Source organism: Engraulis encrasicolus, chromosome 23 (genome assembly GCF_034702125.1).
Source record: "Engraulis encrasicolus isolate BLACKSEA-1 chromosome 23, IST_EnEncr_1.0, whole genome shotgun sequence".
Classification (NCBI taxonomy): domain Eukaryota; kingdom Metazoa; phylum Chordata; class Actinopteri; order Clupeiformes; family Engraulidae; genus Engraulis; species Engraulis encrasicolus.
This window is the reverse complement of record NC_085879.1, coordinates 5,117,083-5,136,000: the sequence shown is the minus strand read 5'-3', so window position 1 is coordinate 5,136,000 and position 18,918 is coordinate 5,117,083.

Here is an 18,918-nt window from a genome sequence, read left to right as displayed (position 1 = left end):
TGAATGGTTAAAAATGTGATGAACCTTGTGATGGACAAAATACATGTGCATCCACTTAATCAATGGTACCCTGACAAAAACAGGCAATACCGTACAAGCATTAGGGATTATTATGAGGAAAAAAAGAGGGAATGGGAAAAGCCTTAAGAGAATATCAGACTGGGGGAGCATAGAGCTGTGGCACTGACCCCCATACATCAAACGCACAGGGGCCTCCTTATTCACACAGATTCTGGTTCATGTACTGCACACATGATACATACAATATTGAGCATCATCCTATGGCTTTAAAGGCAAGAAGCAGGCAACACAAATATATAGCCTACCTCTATCTCACTGTGAGCCAGGGCAGAGAACTTGAAATGTGGGTATCCTGGTCAGTTCTTGCTGGTCATTTTGAAACAATTGAAGGTGGTATTTTTAAGGAGGCAGGCGAAAAGACCATTACAATACAGTACATGAAGGAATGCACACGTGTACGTACATCTGGTTTTGATGACACCTCTTAGAAACAGTCACTGTCACTGTTGAGTTCATTCAATGAAGACAAGAGGGTGGTTGAGAGTATAATTCACATTACGTCTCAAGAGCAGTGGTAATTCAAAATCATTTTTCTTTTTTTAGCCCCAAAATAATTACCACAGTCTTATCTGTATTCAGCTGGAGAAAATGGTAATTCCCTCTTATTAATTAGGTCTACAGATCCCTAGACACACTCCAGGGGGGAGTTAAGTGACAGGCAGAGAAATTAAATGTTGGTGTCAGCAGCAGAATAGGCCTAGCCTACTGGTTGACCATCCAAAGTTAGAAAGTGCTGGTTGTGTGTTTAAGCAGAAGGCTGAGAACATACTGTAACTACAACAGGCTAGCTTATCATTACATGGTGCTCCGAAAATAGCTGTCTTGATGTTTGTGACCATTAGATTGTTACTTAAAATTTTAACATTTTAGTGACCTCATCTTGTTCAATTAAAGTGTTGAATTGAAATGTGATGTGATAAATTAAATACATTTTAATAGAGGCACCATATCACAAACTCATGGAACAAAATATACTTATGCCTTGGTAATGCTTTCCAACTGGTCAGTACACAGAAGCCAGTGACCGTGAGTATCCTCTTTCATAAACTGCCTGACCATATAGCGTACTCTCTACGCCAGGGCTATTCTGGGGCCAGATGCGGCCCTTGGATGGCAAGGTTCTGGCCCTCAAGCAGTCTTCGTCAGGTGTAGAGGTCATATACACCTGATGAAGACCGCTTGAGGTCGAAACATGTTCAATAAATCGGTGAGCAGCAACAGTGAGAATTTTTCTTTCTTCTTTTACGCACATTTGTTTGATCCAGCACCTGTTTTACTGGATGTGCACCCATCACCTACACTACTTAAGGCTCAAGCCCCTTGAAATACAGAAACGTTTTTGGGAATTTATAAATAAAAGTAGGGGTTCCATATTGAGCTGAAACGGACAATAAAATGCAGGAAATTACATCGTATGCAAAACTTTCTCGGGGACGACCCCCAGACCCCCCACCTCAATTAAGTATTTGGTATTTTTTTAATTGACAGTCGGCAACCATAATGCATACATATAGTTCTGCCCCTTTGCTGGGAGGAATTTGAAAAATTAGCCCTCGTTGACATTTAATCAAATACCCCTGCTCTACACTGTTGATGCAACTCCTCTTACCCACTCCTCCCTCTCTCTCTCTCTCTCTCTCTCTCTCTCTCTCTCTCTCTCTCTCTCTCTCTCTCTCTCTCTCTCTCTCTCTCTCAATTCATTAGAGCTGTATTGGTATGACAAAATACAGAATTCTGCATATTAAAATAATGATTATTAAAACAAACAAGCAAAATAATGCTTGCATTTGTATTGCTAACAATATCAGCAAAGAAAAGAAACCAAGCATAGGCTAGTGTGTGCATGGGTGGGTGTGTACGTGTCCGTGTGTGTTTTTTGGTGCATGTGTGTGCTTATGTGTGAGAGCATGTGTGTGAGAGCATGTGTGTGTTCAGCCTGATCTCCAAAAATTCTGTGCTCCTGGACACGGATGTTAAGGACACGGATTTTGCCAAAATTCCGTGCTCCTGGACACGGAATTGTTTTCCGTGCTCCTGGACACAGAATTGTTTTCCGTGATGGGCACACGGAAGTGCTTTCTAAAGGCTATTACCACAACACTGTGTTAACTCTATCATTAGAAAATACATACCAAATGCTAATCCTAAACAAAATAATGCTATAATTATTTATGTTGTGCCCTGACCAAAACATTCCCTAACCTTAACCTGTCATTTAAGACATATTTTTGAAAAATACCTTTTCCATTTGGTTGCTAGGCTATCAAATTCATATAATGAATGAAAGAAAAATAGCTGTGCCCAGACCAAAACAATCCCTAACCCTAACCTGACAGTAAGAAAAAAAAAAATTGAGAAAAATCCTGAGAAAACACAAGACTGTGGAGACACAGAGCTGTGGGAGAGAGAGCACTTCTGTGTGTCCATCACGGAAAATAATAATGTCCAGGAGCACGGAATTTTGGCAAAATCCGTGCTCCTGGACACGGATTTCGTGTCCTTAATATCTGTGTCCAGGAGCACGGATTTTTTGGAGATCATGTTGGTGTGTTTATTACTCACACATGCACGCGCGCACGCGCACGCGCACACGCACACGCACACGCACACGCACGCACACGCACACGCACACACAAACAACTCCATCTTTCATTCCTTTCATTGGAAACTTAAATCATCCCCATGATTTGATCATGGTAATGGACTTTCATTGTGCATCTGCAAATGAATGAATCAACAGGATATGAGATCAGAGGACATAGCCTACCCCTACTGCAAGTGATGCTGTTAAGTAGCATACAGGTGACTATGTGGCTTTTCAATTTTAATAGTTCAGTTTACATACCAACTGTCTGAGGCTGAGCAATCTGTCTTGAAAGCTAATTATTTATTTTGCTTTCACTGTTAAAAGTAAGTGTTACAGATCCTTTACATACAATGTCATTCAAATAGCGGGGCAAAAAACAAAATCATGTCATCATCATGTGACCTGTGATCAAACATCAAAGACAACAATGACATTGGCCACCAGAGGGCAATGTTGGGTTGTGTATTACAGCTTGGGTCCCACTCTCTATTCTGAGTCTGTCTTCCCTTTAAATAGATTCTCAATGTCACCTTTGTCTTAAATTACCAGTGACCTTTACTGGTTCCTTCACGATTCACACCATGGACTAGGTGAATTGTGATGAATTTCTTTGGCAGGGACAGAAAGCTGCATTTCCTAGGTTCCTTTGCTCATGACAGCCTCCGCTGCCACCACATAATTTATGGCATCTGTTGCATAGGCATGGGAGAGAGAGAGAGAGAGAGAGAGAGAGAGAGAGAATTATTTATCCTAAAATGCATGTGTGGTGCAAAAAATGTAATTTGTATTGCCCCCACTTAAGCTAAAACACTAATACATGCGGTTATCCCCTTTTACTGTCACCAAAATGGTAATGACCAAGCCTTAATCTGTTACTTAAAACTCTCTGCTGAAAACACTCAACTACATCATAACAACATTAGTATGACACTGCAGATGGGCCCGTTGAATGGTCTATTCACTCTGCAGTAAGAGGCTACAAGGTAAATATTGCATAACTAACTGTTGTCATGGGCAAGACAGGGGAAGAACACAAATGTGACATGTTGCTTTTCAATTTATTGAAGGGGGTAAAGGAGGGCTTGTGTGTGTCCCAGCGGCAGAAATAGTGGTGGTGTTGAGAGGTGTGGTTGACACTTCAAGGGCCCGGAAGTCCTGGGGGAACACACACACACACACACACACACACACACACACACACACACACACACACACACACACACACACACACACACACACACACACACACACACACACACACACACACACACACACACACACACACACACACACACACACACACACACACCAGGATGCCAGAGGAACTGGGCAGGTGAATCAATGCAGCAGCACAGGCAAGGTCAAGGCAGAGTTCGTAACTGCAAGGACAGAGGGCAGGTCGAGTATATCGGGGCAGAAAAGCAGAGAGAAGTCAAACGGGTCCGGGTTCACACGCAGGAGTCAGAGTACAGCGTGTACTGTAGACAGGCAGGTTACAGAGGTGGGCTTTGTAGACGTTCTGACCCAAGAAAGTAGATTGGAGAAGAACACTTGCTGGCTGGAAAATGGACGGTGTAGTACGTGGGCGTAGCCTGAGGACATGGTGCGCTTGGGCAGTGGGTGTTTCGCCATGATGGATGAAAAATGTGACTCCGGAAATCAAGGTAAATCACTCCGGATGTCCAGAATTTGAATTGCATTGTGGGAACGAGCAGTTGCTGCGACTTCCTGTCCTGGTCAAAAGAGGATGTCCGAGAGTTTCTTGCCAAACTACAGTTGTCGGTCAGTGTAAATTGCAGGGAATAATTAATGACAGTTGTCAAAAATTCACAGTGTCCTATACTTGTTCCACACTTCAGCCCTGGTGGTAGTGGCATTGCACTTTACCATGCCACCAGTACTGACAGTAAGGGAAGAAAGTGGCTGTGGCTCTGGCTCTTGTGGCCATGTTGTATGCTCTTATGATGTGAGTGTATTGTCTTCTCTCTAGTGTCTTTGGTTCTGATTTTTTATTTCTCCTTTATTTTACTAGGGTAAAAACACATTGAGGCAGTTGCATCTTTTTCAAGTGTGCCCTAACCAAAAGAGCAGCGAAGACGCAAAACGCACTCCATACGACCCAGTACAGACAGAAACAAACAAGTCACAAAGACAACATATCCAGACAGCAAAGCATAAAAGATTGAGACATAAAAACATGCAAGACATTACCATAGAGAAACATGCAGGACATAACAAAAACATGCAAGCAAGACAAACAGCGCTCATCAATAAAATACACAACAACACACAACTGATAAAGGTGATAAAGACTTAAAAACAGTATCTCTTTTTTTCCTTAATCAAGGAGAATGCCAAGACAAGGATTCTACAAAATGTACAACATCAATGGGTCTAAAACAGCAATAAATTGTACACAAATTTGGCTGAAAATTATATTTTAGCCACCATAGGTACAATAAGTATAATAGGGGAAAAAATAAGAATTAAGAAGATTTTTTTATTTACAAAATGGGGAGAACTTCCAGGGTTGTGGGTTGAATAGAACAGCGCTGTAATTGTACGATTTTCTAAACTTATGAGAACACAACAACAACAACAACAACAAAAATCAGATTTGCTGACCCACATCCAGTTTTACTTGGCCCACATCATCTGCACAGACTATATAGCCGGTGTCTCCTAATTCTTGTGCAATGTCCTGGCATGAACAATTGCACCAGTGGTGCAACAACTGTAACCAGGGCAGTCTATGATTGAATTACACTATGGCTCTCTTTCTGCAAGCATGAGAACACTCTGCCAGTTATGATTTACCAATGACGATGAGGTAATGTGTTGTTCAAGGCAGTACATTACCACATTCAAACTGACCATTTGGACATTTTCTGGCTGGAGTGCGTTTCACCTGGTCGGTCATGTTTGAAGTAGTGCTGTAGAAATAGCTGAGACAGCTGGCAAGTTACACTAACCTACAGTGCAGCGCTGGCTGGAATCAGGCCGTTCCAGCTGAACAGAGTCAACTGCATCAGAGCTTTGCAAACAGGCCTTGTAGCCAAGACCTATTAAGCAGAAAGGTTCTCATGTGCAGATCTGTACACATGCATTACAGCTCCACTCCTAAGCATCTGCAGTGCTTCAACATAGATCACATCACATATGTGATAAACATGTACAGGTTAAAAAACATGGTTCATAGAAGACTGAAAATGCAGAGCCAAATGTCGCAGGTGGAAAAGTTTGCGTTTCCTGGCGGTACCTCCTGTTATTACCAACTACCCTGGAGAGTAACATTGTGCAACACCAAACACGTCAAGACAAAGATGAGCTTTAAACATAATATTTATTAATAATAGGCCTAGATATCTAAAAGAGTTCCCCGGGCAAACCTAAAACCCCAGTCCTAGTATCCTGGTATTGCATTGTGCAGCTCTGTGGGCATCTCCAGGCCTGATCGCTTCAGTCACCTGATTACGTTAATTAGGCCTCTATTGTGGCAGGCACCTCATGATTTGTCAACTTGGTCCATAGCAGAGCCATGGAAGTAAGAATTGGGCCAATCCCATTCACCTCCGTGTTCCATTTTTTACACAAAGATGGCATTTGACGCACATATTGTCAGTGACATACTTACAAATCTGCAAAAATGTGAGGGGTGTACTTCTGTGACATAGCTTACTGTATAGCTTTTCATAGGATAACATTACAGAAATGTAACTTTGACACAATGATTAGTGACCTGTTAACAACATATATACTGTATAACCACTTAAATTTCTTGTTCACTCACAAAAAATAGAAATACAGCCATTAACGTTTTGCAACATGTAACAAAAGTGAGCACACCCCAGGTTGAAATCCTGTAGAGAGTGTCTGAGAAGGGGCCGTGTTGGCCTGAAATGTCTCGAAATGAAAAGGGATTAAAAAGGAAGGTCACCGGTGTGCGTTTCAACCTTTACATTGAACTTTTACATTTTGAGTCTGCTCACCTGGCTAAAATAGATGGGTGTGAGATTTGAATGAAATCCTATGGAGAGTGTCATGATCTGCTTCAGAGGTCACATTGCATGTTGACATGCATATTTCTCAAGGTGTAATTCAGATTTCCAATGTTGACCCATGTCAAACCAAATCATGTCAGTCCCACTAACATGTTGACTTGCCAGATGATACACTTTTTTGGTAAAACTCACTTGTTTACCATGCTTACACCATCTAAAGCAAATTGGATGTAGGAAAGGAAAATGTTACATTAATGATTCAAGCTGGTAATGGAAGAGGAGTTGAGTAGGCTATATGGCAATTTGAATGCTTTTATTGAGTATGTTGATGTGCAATATGCATGCATACACTCATAGTCTGAGAGAGAGAGAGAGAGAGAGAGAGAGAGAGAGAGAGAGAGAGAGAGAGAGAGAGAGAGAGAGAGAGAGAGAGAGAGAGAGAGAGAGAGAGGTGCAGGCTTTGTTGCTAATCTAAAGTGAAAGGTGAAAGTTGTCCCTGAGTCATGTACTCTCAGTCTGAGTCACTCCAGGGATGAGGCAATGTGTGTGTAAGCGTGTGTATGTTTGTGAAAAGTGTATGACATGTGCGTGTGTGGAGGGTTTGGTGTGCTGGCACACAACTCACCAAGGGTTCAAACGTGGCTGAGGTGCATTTATGTGAAAGTGAAAAAAGAAAGTCCCTGCCTTCATCCCCTAGAGCTGCAGCTTGAGAGCTGTGGCCCATGATACAGACTGACATGGCCAAGGCCTCATGAACATGGCTGGCCTGGCTGCAGGCTGAGACACAGATAGACTGACTGACAGGCAGGACTTAGCCTACACTCTTTTTTTCTTTCAAACTTAAAACCAGTTTTAGCCAAATTCTCTAGAATCAGTGATGCATAATAGCTGCCAAAGTCGTCTGCAATATCCTGATGTTACAGCGTGACTCACTTGTGTTTGTGTGTGTGGGCCATGAGTCACATTTCGCCAACATTTTGAATGGGAGTAAATGGAGAGAGTCAAGCTAAATCCTGACTCCGTTTCACATGTGTTCTGGATTTCACATGATGGTAGCGAATTTTAAAGAACTGGATTGATGTCGGAGGACCAATCCTTTTTTGTCACAATAATTACCTCCACCAAGGAGGTTATGGTATCTTTATTAATTGGTTTGTTTGCTGTGTGTGTGTGTGTGTGTGCGTGCGTGCGTGCGTGTGTGCGTGCGTGCGTGCGTGCGTGCGTGCGTGCGTGCGTGCGTGCGTGCGTGCTACTGTCGACCAGAGGGCGGAGGTGTGCTCTCTGAACACTTTTCTAGTTATGATAAAATTACTGCTAATATTTTCAGTAGGTGAAATGGCTATAATTCAAGATGTGTTTTCTGTAAGCTTCTGTGTCTTTCTGCTTTGTCCTGGAGGACGTCTTTCTGGTCGTAAAATTGGCCAAGGTGTCAAAGCTCTTCAGCAAGAGCTGCTAAGTCCAGCAGAATAACTAAGGCATCGGCCCAGTGGACACAGAAACAGGACGCCACCTGATGACCCACCTATTAGGTTCAAGCAGCTTAGCCTGGAACTGTATCTCTGCAACTGTATGGTTAGATGTATCTGTGACCTGACTCATGTGATGCAACATGCCCTAAGAACGTTCCACGTGATTTCATACTTAAGGGTATAAAGGATGAAAGGCCTTGACCAAAGGCTCAGACTAGATGGGGGTAGGCCAGTGATTCTCAAAGTGTGGTCCGGGGACCACTGGTGGTCCGCGACAGAGCTCAGGTGGTCCGCAAAGGGATTTCTACTTTTCCAAGACAAGCTAGCAGAAGACAATATATGTAACATTATTACAAAACCAAACATGTCTGAAGTCATATTTTCACCACAATAAGACAGGCTTGTAAATGTGAATAAAAAGTAAGTGATCTGCATCAAAATTAGTGTTGAAATAGCACCCGTCAACTGTCAATTCAGTTGTCAGGTGGTCCCTGAACATTTTTGGGGGGACAAAGTGGTCCTTGGTTTGAAAAAGTGGGGGTAGGCTAAGTGTCTGAACACAGGGGACGTTGGAGCCCTAATGATGTTGGGCTAACTTAGGCTATGTTAATCTGTCTTAGCTAACTACTGTAAGCTACAGTATTTCCTTGTAATGAACAAAAAATTACAATTTTCTTGGCAAATGGGTAATCTTCGTCTCCTGAGTTTCCTGGCTTCTCTTCCTGCGTCCTACTTTTGTTGTACAAGGTAAGGTTGTCCCATCGAGACTTAAAGGTGCACTGTGTAATATTTTTAGTAGTTTATTTCCAGAATTCATTCTGCTCATTCAAAAATGATAGGCCTACTTTTTTAACGACCTCCATCAAATTCTCAGTATTCATTATGACTGGGAAAATTGCACTTTTCATGCATGAAAAGGTAGTTGTTCTCCACGTCCTCCATTTTGCACCTTTAAATTGGTAGGAATCTAAATTGGTAAATGATCAGCAGATAAATTGGTATAATGTTTATCTATTAAGACATGGCATTATACGTTTGCGGTTACCAGAATGGTAATGACCAAGTCATAGTGCATTATTAAAGGCCCTGTGTAACTGTGGTTACATTTTCAATGACTATTACAGCATTCCACTGGTGTGCATTTTGGTGTGCAGCAATTATTTTATTTATTTGAGAAATTACACGACAGCTGTTTACATGTTAACGTGATTAATTGGTGTTTGGAGGGACAGTGTGTGTGTCTGTGTGTGTGAGTGTATGCGCTTGTGTGCGTGCGTGCATGTGTGTTGTGTTTTCTCTACCCATGAAACACACCAATATGCTGTGACCTGAATGAGCATGGGGGCTTAGGGACAGGCATGGGGGGGTCTCACATGAATAAGAGGCCAGACTCTGGGAGGTCAGACAGAATGTCACGGATCCACTGGATCTCATGGGAGGAAGTCACAGCGCTGAACAGGTGCACTCTCTCCCAACCTACATAACACACACACACACACACACACACACACACACACACACACACACACACACACACACACACACACACACACACACACACACACACACACACACACACACACACACACACACACACACACACACACACACACACACACACACACACACACACACACACATACATATGGAAACACAAAAACACATACACGTCAAGAAACATTTGGACATGGACTCTTGGGTAAACAGACTCAGGCACAGACAGTTGTCCAAACACATGAACTGTCCATGATGGACACCAAAAAAATATGTGGCATCAAACTGTTAACCCTGCAAACAGACCATCTCTTTCAGGTCAGTCTGCTGTAAATTACTGTAAACGTGCTTCAAATGGCTCTCACGTCCTGTCTATCACTAGGACTTGCTGCACCTCTGCACCCCATTGCAGTCTCTCTTTCTCTCTCTCTCTCTCTCTCTCTCTCTCTCTCTCTCTCTCTCTCTCTCTCTCTCTCTCTCTCTCTCTCTCTCTCTCTCTCTCTCTCTCTCTCTCTCTCTCTCTCTCCCCCTCCCTCCCTCCCAATCTCTCCAGTGGCCACATGCCCCCTTCCCCTCTGTCTTATGTCAACAGCCATCCTGCCTTTGCCTGTGTGATGTCTGATGTCTCCCTCTGCAGATAACTGAAGCATTAGGCAGGGGGCGTGCTCTGTAGAGAGGAGAGAGAGAGAGAATATGGACCTCTGTGCTCTGTGGTGTTTGTTTTGAGCGGCTGGTGATGGAACTAATGCAGACAATAGGGGGACTGATGACTGGCCGCTCGGCTGCTGAGGGCTGGGGCCTGACGCCTTGGAAAGTGTTTGCTAAACCAGCCATGAAAGCACTTGTTATTCTATCTCATGGACAGCAGCCTGCCTTCTTCTATCCCTTTTCCCCTATCACGTCCGCCTAGACACTCACAACCAGACACACATACATATCACTTAAAGACATAGGCTGTCTCAAATCACGCACTTGTGCACTTCGGGCATGTGTTTCAGTGCCTAGGGCGCTCACGCTGAAAGTTTCAGTTGAGCCAGTGCACTGAAAGTTCCAGGATGATCCCCTAACAATGGCGGAAAAAAAGCAGTGCTTGAATGATGGACACTGCACACACTAAACGGCGGCCATGTTGACAATGACACGGAGGAAATGTGGCATTCAGTTCAGTAGAAGAGTTTGGTCAACAGTCTGGGACACCAACCTTTTCATGCCAACCCAAGTGTTGTATGTGTGATTGTTGTCCTTTGGGGTGAAGGAAATGTAAATACAAGCGCCAGACGCTGTGCATTGTAAACAGTAGTCAACTGATATTTTGGCGAGGTAATGCCATGCTCAGCCGTCACATCCAGCGAGGGCACAGTACATTGTGCTCAAATTTTTCCATGACACTATGCACTAAAGACCTCAGTGCACTGTGTGCATTGTGCACTGACTCTCAGTGCAGCATAATAATGGTGTACTTACACCTATGTCTCAAATCACGCACTTGTGTCAGTGCACTATCCTATCTGCACATGCGCACCACGCAAGGCTGCACGATCCGGATTCGTGGAGAATTGTCGCCCTTCGTTTCGCTACCTGTAAGGACCCTGAAAGTCTTTTATGATTCATTCCATCTTTAGTGTGAATTGTACAGTAGAGTATTTGTCAAGACATAGAGTATTTGTCAACTTCATGTCTGATAAATAGGCCTCGGCCATCTTTGACAGACAGCCACGTCAGTGTCTCGTTAATCTTTCATGCTTAACTTAGAACACAATTTTCCAGGCCTACACCACCGACACCATTATAATGGTATTAATGGTATAATGGTATTATGAGTATTTCCCACATTTATAACATTACGTGGTGTATAAACCACGAGAAATGCCATGTAGCCTCGGCTTACTGAAAAAAACAAATCTTACAGACGGGCTTTTAGCGAAACAACACTAACAGATCAGCTTTTAGCGAAAGGAAGGACAAATCCGGATCGTGCAGCCTTGCATGGTGCGCATGTGCAGATAGGATAGTGCAGAATAATAGAACAATAGCCATAGTCATGCCTTCTTACACACTTGCCTACAGCCTTTATCTACTATACACAAACTTGGGCACTTGTGCTCACACATCCTCGCATAAAGACGGATGAATACATGCACTCACACCTTCCTTTGACTTTGGGACTTGATTATGTTCTGTCATTGCCTTACAGTAAGTAGAGAGAACACTCTTGTTGGCGTTTGGCCACAGTTTTGTTGTCCTCTCTGATTACTGCGGTCAACCCAAATAGCCTGTGCGACCTAAGCCTGTAAACATTGGAGCGTGTGTGTGTGTGAATATGAAAATGTGTATTTATTTGTCCCATAAACCTCACTAGAGCGGCACGTCTGCGGCCTTTATTGCAGGGCACTGGCTTACCCTATGACACACTCGCGATCAAGTCCTAGCTTTAATAAAAGCATAGAATTTTAAAAAGCTAATTGCAACGCCCCCATTAATGTTCCTTTTTTGCTTTATTTTGTACACATTGTTGGTTTTAATCGTTATACTGTATGTTGTATTGTAGTATATTGCACTGGTGTAGTGAATTTCTATTTCTTTCTGTTTCTATTCTTCCATTACGACGTGTGTTGATACACAGTTGATACACAGTCTACAACATTCTAAACATCTGTTCTTTGTGTTGTACAGACATTCAGACAACATACATACAGTACATAAGTACATTTATAAAAATATAACTGAACAGTATGACGTGTTGAATTAGGTTATTTAAATGGATGCAAATTTGAAATTGCAAAGCAAAATTAGCTAAGGTATTCCAAAGTGTTCTATATGACTATATTGTGAATTGAAATCTAATCATTCATACAACGTACACTTATTAGCAACAAACTGGAACTACTGCACTCTTAAGAGACTGCCCAGTATGAGGGGATAATAGTTGAGAGTACCATATTCATCCTTGAATGACCACATCATCAATTGACCTTTCGGCTAGGACTAGGACTATGTCAGTCAACGCCATGGTTCTCACTGTGGAAATGAATGGAACTCAGGTATTTTCTAAGTAATGTTTTATAAGACCCACTTCCTGGATGCAGAAAGATGGCTGCCTTCTACGTGCTTTTTAGTTTGCTGATTAGTTTCAGCAGTCACAATTGATTGAAGGTACATGCGGATTGGAAACTGGAAGTGGGTCCTACTGGTAATGTCAGCATGTAGCCTACAAGTAAATGTTAAACTTGTTACTACATCCCCCTGTCACAAACAGTTTATCAGAAAGTGAACAAGAAGCCCATGTTCATCGAATGAGGAAAACCATGCCATTGCAGCACCAATGCGTCACCATTTGTAATGAAGGAGAACATCTCGTCATCGTCAGGATGACTTACACGTGCTTACTAAATGAGAGCCCTGCTTGCCCCGCCTATAGCTCCGCCCCTGGTACTAAATGAGAACCCTGTCAGGAGGGCTGGAGGCTGGTCGCCTGGCAAAGGACAAGTGGCCGTCATCGCTGAGTGCCTCGTGTCAGCAGGAGAGAAACCTTCAAAGAAATAGATGACAAATCACCCCGAAAATCCTCAGGGAGAGCGGTATAGTGTGCTTGTCTCTGTGCACGCACGCACGCACGCACACACACATTCACACAAGCTATTCACTCTTCCCCAGGGTTGTAGGGGTGTGTGTGTGTGTGTGTGTGTGTGTGTGTGTGTGTGTGTGTGTGTGTGTGTGTGTGTGTGTGTGTGTGTGTGTGTGTGTGTGTGTGTGTGTGTGTGTGTGTGTGTGTGTGTGTGTGTGTGTGTGTGTGTGTGTGTGTGTGTGTGGATGCACGTGTGAGCACCACATCCATCCACTGCCAGGACTTTGTCACAAAGGTCATAGTTGTGTTGACGTGTTTGATGTGATTGAAGTGACAATTGCCATATTTTAGCAGGCCTGTTGACATGAGTAAGCCCCACTGCTTCATTCCCCTTGATCCAACTTTTTGTATGTGTGCGTGTATGTGTAAGATGGACTGTCTTTGCTTTACATACTGCGGACATACATTTTGATTCAGTGTATAATTGAGTAAGATTCTGCGTAGTGCCTGTAGGCCTAACACATTTTCATGCAGCCCTTAATCAATGTGTGGTGGATGTCATCGATAATGTACAAAATGTCTTTGTGGTTCTGTCAGAGCTTGTGAACCTGGACAGTATTTAATTAAAGATAGTCAATACGGTAAGATAAATCAAAACACTACTCACCAATGCAAAGGAGTTTGCTCAAGTCCAGTCTCCTACGGGAAAGAGATCCTTTTTCTCTGTATATATACAGTATATTCCTGTATATGAATCGCCATTATCTTTTCAACTGTCTCTGCTTTAATCATGTACGACAACTAGCAGAGGATGGTCAGAGTGGTCAATAAATGACTACAGCAGAGGCAGCGAGAAACGCCTTGATCTACGGATATAAATGCCACTCCATAACTTGGGATTTCAATTAAGTTAATTGTCAAATCAGTAACACATCTTTGTAACCTATAGGGTGAATTGCTCTTCAAACGTGTTGATGTATTGAACTGTGTGGTGGAGGCAGGAAGATTTTTTTTTTAATCTGTGGAGCGTACTGCAGTCCAAAACAAGCATGAAGGATGTCAATACATTCAATGAACTGTACTTCAAAGCAAACAAGACCATTGGCAGTTTGTGGAGTGCACTGTACTGCATTGCAGGCATGGAGGTTGATGTATTGAATGAACTGAAGCAAATACAGAAGGCAACAATGATGTTGACAGAGGACTGAACTCCGTAGAAGCCATGGGGTGAGGATGGTCTATGAAGCGAATTGTACTGTACGGTAGCCGCAACACTCTTGCGCTAAAGGAAAATTAGATTTATGACCTATACCACTGGCTACCTACCACTGCCATCCTACCCCACATGATCTGTTATGTGTAAGCGAATGGACTATGTAGTGATTTATTTATCATAATGACCGTTATGTTTTATATATAAAAAAAATTGAAATGTGTTAGCTGTAGGACGTAGAGCATTGCATTTCCACTGCGGTCCATTTCCTGTCTAGTTATGCGCAAGGGACTGGGGCCTAATCGCTCATCCCTCTACCTGTTGTGGTCGGTCGTCATGAATAATGCACACGCCATGCATTGCTGCTTTACAAACAAATCCCAACCATGGACATATGCTGCATCCACACCACAACAGTAATCTACATGCACTCGCAGACACACACATAAACACCACACCACACCACACCACACCACACCACACCACACCACACACACGCGCACGCACGCACGCACGCACGCACGCACGCACGAACACACACACACACACACAGAGCCTTGCTTTTTGAATTATTCATTTATGCGGTCGTCTTCTCACTCTACACCGGGGCATAGTGGCAAAGTGAGGGGTGGGGGAGGGGGGCTGGGGGGGAGGTCGGAATGGGGACAGAATTTGAAATGGAGAAGGGGGACTCTTGCCTGTTACAGATGGGCAGTTAAATGCCATCACGGACTCAAAGTCAGGCTTTGGTGCCCTCGAAGAGCGTTGGGGGTGCGGGGGGGCAAGGTGTACGTGAGCCAGTATTGGAAAAAAGGGACAAAGAACATCGGCCACTATGGAATGCGGGTGCTCTACTACGACCCAAATGGGACACGAGATAGGAGGAGGAAGAAAGAGAAGACAAGAGCCAACAAGCGAGGGAGGGAGCGAGGAAAGGAAAGAGAGAGAGAGAGAGAGAGAGAGAGAGAGAGAGAGAGCGCGAGAGATTGTTATTCTGGTCTTGTATGCATGCTAGCTTACAGGATTGATGGATGGGAGAGGAGGAGGGGGATGAGGACAATGAAGAGGAGCAGACAGTGAAACTAACCATACGTGTTGAATGGAAAGAGACAGAAAGCACAGCAGCATTTCTTTTGTGTTTCTGTAAATGGAGGATAATGGAAGAGGATAGCATATAAGGCCTAGTGACAGTGACCGTGACCAAGGAGTGGAGGGGTGGTGGAGGAGGGGATAGAGAAATGTAGCCGCATGCCATTTGGTCAATGCCACTGCAACCATTGCCGTGGCCACCGTTCACCTTCAAAACTTCTCCTTATAGCGTGACAGGAAGGGGTTGGTGGTATTAGATGAGGTGCAATTCCTCAAACACAGCTGGTCAGAGCCATAAATCTCTGTCTCCATTATGGCTCTGCCAACAGGCTGCTGGCCATGCTGGGTGCACAAACTCTTTATAGTTGGCTTTGATGTATATTTCACCAGCAGACGGAGTGTGTGTGAGAGAAAGTAGTGAATATGTGTGATGTATGTAGCCTATGTATGTATGTATATATGTATTATGTATCACAGACTAGACTGTATAATAAATTAGAGATGCACCGGATCCTGATTTTTAGGATCCTGCCGGATACCGGATCCACTGCTTAAGATCCTGCCGGATCCGGAACCGGATACCGGATCCTACGAAAGGGTTGAAACACATAGCCTACTCACACATGTGGGCCCTTTTTATCACGTTGGCTCAAACTATTTTGACTGAAAAGCCTCGGCTACCGGATCCTGGATCCTGGAACTGGATCCGGATCCTGTGAAAAACCCTATTATCCTGCCGGATCCGGAACCGGATCTTGGATCCGGTGCATCTCTATAATAAATGGACAAAGCATCTGTGACGAAGCGGAATAAAAACAAATTTGAGCCGCACCTGAGCATTGTTTACAGTCTGCCATCTCACAGTGAGTTTCAAACATGTGATTACTGTGCGAGATGCTGAAAATCCCACCGCACAGGTGTTCCGAGGTCAGGTTACTATGGTCAACGCAAGAAAGCCCTGATAACCATGCTACTAATAGTTTATAAAACTTATGCTGCGAGTAGACCAGATATGACATACGAGACTCAGGTAGCTGAGGTCGCTGAAGAAGTTTTGCCATGAATTTGCTTTATTCTCTCTGGACATGACATTGACATGTCTAATTTAGCTAATCACATAACAGCTCTGGCTTGACAGCCTGGGACATTCGGAGATATGAACATTCCAATTGATTTTTGCAGAACCGCATCATAGCTCATTACCATAATACTACCTTGACTTTAATCGCTGAAATTCGCTCAGGTCGCTTCACTCCTGGTGAATTCGCTCTGGTCGCCGACCCTCCATTGAGAAATAATGACTTCTGTCACTAAGGTAGCTTGGTATACACATAGCTTTATACTAGTCACAATATACGATTGTTATGGATATCAACACATACAGTATGACTGACGAGAGATCAATTTTTCAACCACGCCATGAGTATGTTTATTTAAAGAATGAAAATTGTCTGGATAACAGTGGAGTCTGGGATTTTCAGACTTCCTCTGCCTGACGTAACCATTGTCGTAGCCAGTCCCCGCCATGACAGGGAAAAAACTGGCATCATTACTTTAACTGGAATGTTGCCACTTGTGTCTGTGTGTAAGAGAGAGAGAAAGAGAGGGGAAGAGACAGTGAGATACAGAGTTACTACATGTCAGATTGAAATACGAAGCAAGAGAGGATGAAATAAATGAAAGCAATAGTGGAGAGTTAAATATGCAATAACCCTGAATATCTCTGAGGTTATTGGGTGAAAACCGTCCAGGAGAAATAATGGCCAGACTCCAGAATACAGGAAGGAAATGGCATAAAACAAAGACAGTGGAAGGGAAAGACAAGAGAGAACAGATCAATGAGGGGGAAAGCAGTAAAAAAAGATGATGAATTAGGTAACTGAGAACTACCAGGAAAAGAAGTGCAAGGGAAAGCGAGAGAAGAAGAGAATGATGGCGAAGTCGAGCAGAAAAGGTAAAGTGAAAACTGTGCTGCCGGCTCATCTCTCTCTCTCTCTCTCTCTCTCTCTCTCTCTCTCTCTCTCTCTCTCCCCTCTCTCTCTCTCTCTCTCTCTCTCTCTCTCTCTCTCTCTCTCTCTCTCTCTCTCTCTCTCTCTCTCTCTCTCCCCTCTGGAAGAAGAGAGTGATGGTAAGATAGCAAGGAAGAGACAAAGCGAGGGAGTGAGCGTGGGGACGGGGTTGAGTGGGTCGCCATGCTGTGAACCTTTATTGACAGGACTGCAGTAGGCACAGGGAGGCCATTACGAAGTGCTCATCGCCTCTATTCATCTTGAACATGCCCACCACTGCTTCTCTTCTCTCTCTCTCTCTGGGTGTCTCTCTTTCTCTTGTCCACTTCCTTTCATCCCTTTTCGCTCTGTTTATGTCTCTCTTTCTCCCCCTCTTATCTCTCCTCTGTAATGGGGCATTCTTAGGGCCGACTTGCCCACCTTCTTTCTTTCTTTCTTTCTTTCTTTCTTTCTTTCTTTCTTTCTTTCTCTCTCTCTCTCTTTCTTTCTCATTTCTCACATCATTTCTCCCCTGCAAGTCTTTTACTTTCTATTTCTTTATATGGCCTCCATATATTTCTTACCTCCTATGGTGTTCAATGTACAGTAATGGGCATTCTAGGGGCTCTCTCATACAGTATAGCAGCTTTGATGTGACCCATTCGGGTGCAGGGGCAGTTGGTTCTTGCTTTCTGCTGGAGCAATGTATATCTGTTGAATTGAACTATTCCATTTACTTCCAATGCACAAACTAACGCATTACCATTTCTATTGCACACAAAATATTAACAGTAGGAGTATTATTAATATTGTGAGTAAGAATGATGTGAAGAGTTTTATGTGTTACTTAAATGTATGATCATGTTGCTTTATCTGGATGACAATCTTATGCATGTTCTCCAGAGACAGTGGAAAAACCACCTCGGTATGCATCAAGGCTCAGAAGTATGGGTATATGTTGCATTCAGGCAGATTAAGGCAGATTCTGAATATTGTTCTTTAAATCAACATTGGGTCAGATATAATTGACCTTGGTCCACTAATTGTCAATATCTGCACAAGGTCTGGTGCCTATTTTGAGTTTTTAGCATGCTAAAGTGGCTTTCTGAAATGGCTTGCTTTACAGTATGGCTCCTGCAGAATACAAATACTGTCTGAAAGCCTGTGTCCCAATCCCATCTCTGAGACTCTGATACTGTGAGTATGCACATTCTATGGACCATGTGCGTAGCACAAACGCTGATGTAGTGGTCTGTTACTAAAGGTGTGTCTTTGGTTTATCAGTGCCAGTATGTGGTTGAAGCATGATGCCAGCATTGTCTGTAGACCCAGAGTGCGTCTTAATATGCGACCTTGCCTCCTCCACTTGCGCTTGTCTCCTCGTCCCGCCTCCTGGTCCCTCCTCCGTGGAGAAAACGATAAAGTTTCCCA